The following is a 5,588-nucleotide window of genomic DNA, read 5'->3' as shown; positions in this document are numbered from 1 at the left end:
CCACTACGTTTTGCAGTGTGGACCAACGTAGTGGGGGTACATTTTCCCATGAGACTGGGTTGCCTGCATGCAACGGGTCACACAGCAACTCACATCATAACATGACTGTACATAACTGTTCAGACAGCAGATGCTTTAAAATATCTAATTTAAGGGGGAAGTGTTGGCCTAGGGGTTAGAGCAGTGCGTTTGAGCTCTGAGAAGGTTGCAAGTACCCAGTTTGATCCAGACAGCCTGTACTCTGGGTCTCTTAGCAAGACCCTTAACCCCACATTGCTCCCCAGGCGCCACACAGTAGTGCCCACTGCTCCCAAAGGGGATGGGTTAAATGCAGAGGTAAATGTCTACAGTGTGAGATCAATAAAGTTTCATTGTTATTATTGATTTACTACCACATATGGAAGAAGCACAATTCAAAATTTTTTGGAGGTGAAAATATTGGAATTGGAAAGTTCTTACCACAATGAAAAGTTGGATATAAGTCACATGTGGGCAAAACAAAACAACAACAAAAAAACAGATTTGGGGTGCATTTGTCTATAATGTGAAGGAAGCCTAATGGGTGCATTTTTACACTTGACGACTTTAGTGGAATTCCACTGATGAGTTAAAATGTGTTTAATTCCAATTGAAGTATTATACCAAAAGTAACTTCATCTTCCAGGGTCAACAGACATCACAATCCAGTGTACATAAGTGGACTCTCAATGACATTGAAAGCTAGTTAGATGCTCTTTATTCAAGGGTATTGGAGGAAATAACCGAATGCAGACACTTGCCACTTAAGTTTCAGTAGAAAGAAAAGTTTGAAAGCAACAAATAATTTGTCTTTTACCTCACAGTTATGTGCCATTTTGTTTGATTCAAGCACCCCCAACCCGCCATAAAAATAGATGAGCAAGGTTTTTTCTTTGTTAGTGTTAACACTTTGTTAAAATAATGTGAAACGCAGCTGTGCTTGTGTCTCCATTCACTAAGAGAGTCTGTGTTTCAGGACTAACCACCTAAAGTAAGCATGTCTCCTATGACAGAGAAATTCCCATTGAAAATACCTGAAAAGCATCTTCATTTCACATGAGGTATGATATCCCGTATTATACTTTACAAAAAAATGCTCATGTTGATGCAGGTTATCACAGTCACACCTCAACAAGTGTCTCCATTCAAAGGTTAAGTAGATAGTTGGAGTCTCAGAAATGTAACAGCAGCTCATCTTACAGAGGAATGAGATGAGGAGCTGACTTTTTACTGGAATTAGACACCTGCAGTAATAGCTATGAGTCTGAGAAAATACTTCAAGTTTATGCAAAGCAAGCTGAAAGAAAGGCAAGTGCATGTGTACAATATGTTTTAGTTTCAAGATCATTAAAAACACTTTACATAAATTCAACAGACAAAACAGACAGAACACAGAGAAATGTTAGACTACATGCTACAATGAAAAGTTTGAACAGCAGTGTCATTAGCAGTTCTAAACAAATTCTTGTTGTTTTCTATCTTGAATTACAGAAGTTCAGGGTTTTACCATTTTTTGCAGTTCTCTAGTAGTTTTTTCCAATATCAGTGGAGCATAAGAACTGAATGCCTTCTGGATCAGTTGCAGGTCTTTGAACGGCTTTTTATGCAAACCCTTAAAGATATTGCAGTAATCTGTTTGAGAAAAGATAAATGATCAAGATCTCATCAAAATCCTCCATCAAAAAATATATATTAAATACCTAATTTTATTTAGTTTTATAAATAAGTTGACATAAAATTTTCCCAATGACATGTTTGCTCAAAATATAAATATAATCAGCTGTAAAAATTTATAATCCTCCTAAATCCATTTTAATGTTACGGAAATTATCCTTAAATTGGCAGAGATAGTAGACCTCATCACCTCTGGGATTGCTGTGGACTGCACAGATAAATTGCAGCAAGATAAAAAAAAAAAAGAAAGAAAAGTGTCAACAGATTTTCAAAAAAATATGAAATCCAACTATGTCATTTGTCAACATTTGCCAGCTCTGTTTCAGCTCTAGGAGAATATAAGATCTATGGATTAAGAACTATGGATTAAATGATTTTATGAAATATTTCTCTGTAAATACTTGTCTGATTTATGATATAGTTGAGTTAATGTAAAACAGTTAATGTAAACAGAGAGCCCACCACTTCTAGCAGTAATATTAGAGGTGGTGGGCTCTGTGTTTATTTCACAGCTCCTCTGTTAGCAATCCCGTCATGCACAGATCGGATGCCAGACAGTTGTTTTTTTTTGTTTTTTTTTTTTTTTAAAGATTTACTGTAATGAATGGTAGAGAAAAACAAATACTCTGGTTAGCCTCCCCTCTGGTTCACCAACAGCTGTAATGCAATAAAAAGTCCAGTAATCCCTGGTACATCTTACACTAGCCATATTAAACATTTCACAACAGCTTTCTTCCTTTCATGCTAGGGGGGAAGGCTGAGTGAGCTCTAACCACTTATTTTTCTCATAACCTCCCCTTGAACCCTGTGAGACTGAGCAAAGACACACTTCAAAATTTTACTTCACATCAGCTTTCAACACCATCATCCCACAGAATCTGATAGGAAAAACTGGAACTGCCAGGCTTCAATACACCCCTCTGAAATTGACTGTTAGACTTCATCATAGATACACCACAGTCAGTCCGGGTCGGACAGAACTCCTCTGATGTCATCACCCTAAGCACAGGCTCCCCTCAGGACTGCGTCCTGAGCCCCCTGCTGTTCACTCTCATGACACACGACTGCGTCCCCAGGTTCACCACCAATCACATCGTAAATTCTGCATCAAACTGACAACTCCAAACCAAAACACTGAAGAATTACACCATATATATTTAATGCTCTGAACTTCCATATCAATAGGTTTTTTTTGCTCCATGTTTATCCTCCCACAATGTTTACATTTGATCACCACTACACTTTAAGAAATGGAAATGTAATGAGAGTTTTACAAAACGAAATTTCATTTCAACAAAAGCTGTCTAAGTCTAAGTTTACGAGAACCCCAAGGAAATAAGTTGACAAAGGATATTGCACTCCCTAATGAGAAACAAGCAATTTTGTATATTTTGTATATTTCTTCTCATTGGGCTTTAAAAAGCCCATGTTCTTTACTTAATGCAGGGTTTTAAACTTCAGCACACATAGATCTCACACTTCATCTGATATACGTAAAAGCCTTGTTCCGCTATTTTCCTACAGAGTAGCTGTAGGTAGCTTAGCTCTTAACATGGTACTGTACCTTATTCTCATTGACCTCAGGAAAAACATGCTGCATTTAATGTTAGTTTGTTGTCAGGAAATGCCTAAACCAAACAGACAGTTAAACCAGTTCTATGAATCATCTCCAGGATTAAATTGCCTTGTATCAAAGAAGCCCTGATCCTTATGGGAGTTACAGAAAAGATTATACTTTTAACAGGAACAAATTTCTAATAGACAGGCAAAAGTAATCGGATCATTCACTGAGGGTACGGTTATCTGGCTCCAATTCAACCAGGAGAGACTCGCATAGAGCAAAGTTGCAATTAGAAAAGTTTTATTTAATTGAATTCAATTTATTTATACAGGTAACACAGTCAGATTGGTCAAGATATTTTTCTCTAAGGAAAACCAGCTGATTGTGAAGAATCATTGACTCTGCAGTCCCTCACACCAAGCATGCATGTAGACACAATGGAAAGGAAAACTCTCTTTTAACAGGAAGAAACCTCCCGCAGAACCAGGGTCAGTGTGAGCGGCCATCTGCTGAGGCCGGCTGGGATTTAAGGAGACAGAAGCATATATTGACATAAATTAAATAAGATCTTTGGCACTTGGGCCCCTTCAGAAGACTTTGATGCTGAGAATCAATGTTCACTCAGGTGATTTACCTAGTCCAGTTCCTGCAGGAATATGAAATCAGTGGGCCTCATGACAGAAGCTTTCACACGAAAACAAATCTGTTCTTAAATCATTCTAAGGAGTGATGTAGGAAAAAAATGTCTGCTATTTCTAAACTTCCTTACAGGTACGGACACATTTTTACTTGCGCAATCAGTCACCTGTGTTTTTTTACTAAATGACTTCATTTGCTTTACTTAGAAACAATTGTCCATTTTATCAGGCTACATAATTTTATATTATGCAACTCTGCAATTATAAATTACATTTTTATTTGCAGATCAGTCATTACACCTGCAGCTGACATGTCAGTATCCTGGGGAAACTGGTTTAATTTGTTGTGATTTTGTCAAGAGAAAGAACAGTCAAAAAATCAAGCTACTTTGGAAATTAAACCTTGAACAGAAAAAGGATAGAAAGTTCAGCTAAACTCCTCTAATGGTAACACATGCATACATATCACCCCATGGCAGCTCCTTAGCTTTGCAATTATACTAAATGTGGAATGTTTGGGTTTGGGTCTGTCTGAATCTGTCACATTAGAGTTTCACCATTAACATTTCTATGTTTATATACATAGGCTTTCCACTTATATGACATTATTTATCTAGAATGATCAAATTTTGTGCTTGAATCTAAACATGTCTCAAAACCAAAAACCAATAAATAGGATCAATTGCGACTGGAGCAGGTACGGAAAGGAAAAACTGCCACATATTCAGTACATTAAAAGTTGCAAGACATTTATTTGCAAATGTAAAAATTTTAATATTACTTGCAATGCATGCATTAAAAAGGCTAAATGAAAAAAATATTTAAACATTTTAATTAACAATTGAATATTAATTGACTACAAAATTACAAAGTAAACAGAAAGCAACAAAAACAACTGCTAATGAAAACTACAGGGAGCACATGCAGAGTAGCTGGAAATAAACAGAAGGAACCGGAGAGTTAAAGGAAGCAATGAATGCTTGATGAGAAACAGGTGTGTCTTTCTTTCAGTACCTATCTACTTTACATACGAGGATGTTGAAACATGTGGTTGTATAAAAGGTAAAAGTTCCCTGTAGGATGTGCTAGTGTTTTTGAACAATGGGTTTATGTTTATTTTTCTTCCTAATTGAAGGAGTGGCATTCCCCGAGACGGCCACTCGTCTGTCAGGATTCCTCACAGAGCACAAGGAAGGATTTCTGAAAGAATTTATCATCATCAAGATCTGCAGCAGACTTATGATGGTGCCAAAGTATTTCTGACTATTGTCAAAAAATATATAATTTTGTGCAAACTAAAGCAGTTAAGCACAAGAAATGTGCCCCCATTGTAAAGGTTTAAGGATTCATTATTAAAAAAGGATTTTTCAGTAAAAATTTCAACCAGATAAAGGATCTGTGATGAAAACTGTTTATGTGCTTTTTAAAGGAACGAGTTTTACTCGGTGTTTTCTATTGTGTGTTTTCATAAGGTTTTCTTTTGTCATTCCTCTGTTTGAGCTGTTAAATCTGCAACAATACACTGGAAAACATTAGACCACAATAGACATAATAGAATAGAGACACACCTCTACCCTGTAATAAGTTAGTGGAAGTAATTTACAAGAAGTGATTTTGTTTGGTACATGATTAAATGTTTTTAAAGAATATCAAATCTACATTAGAGTAAATAATCAAATTAAAGTACGTTTCAAAGC

The sequence above is a fragment of the Cyprinodon variegatus genome, unplaced genomic scaffold (assembly GCF_000732505.1).
Source record: "Cyprinodon variegatus isolate N-32 unplaced genomic scaffold, C_variegatus-1.0 Scaffold178, whole genome shotgun sequence".
In the NCBI taxonomy this organism is placed as follows: Eukaryota; Metazoa; Chordata; class Actinopteri; order Cyprinodontiformes; family Cyprinodontidae; genus Cyprinodon; species Cyprinodon variegatus.
The sequence above is the reverse complement of the archived record's forward strand: the minus strand, read 5'-3'. Positions refer to the sequence as shown.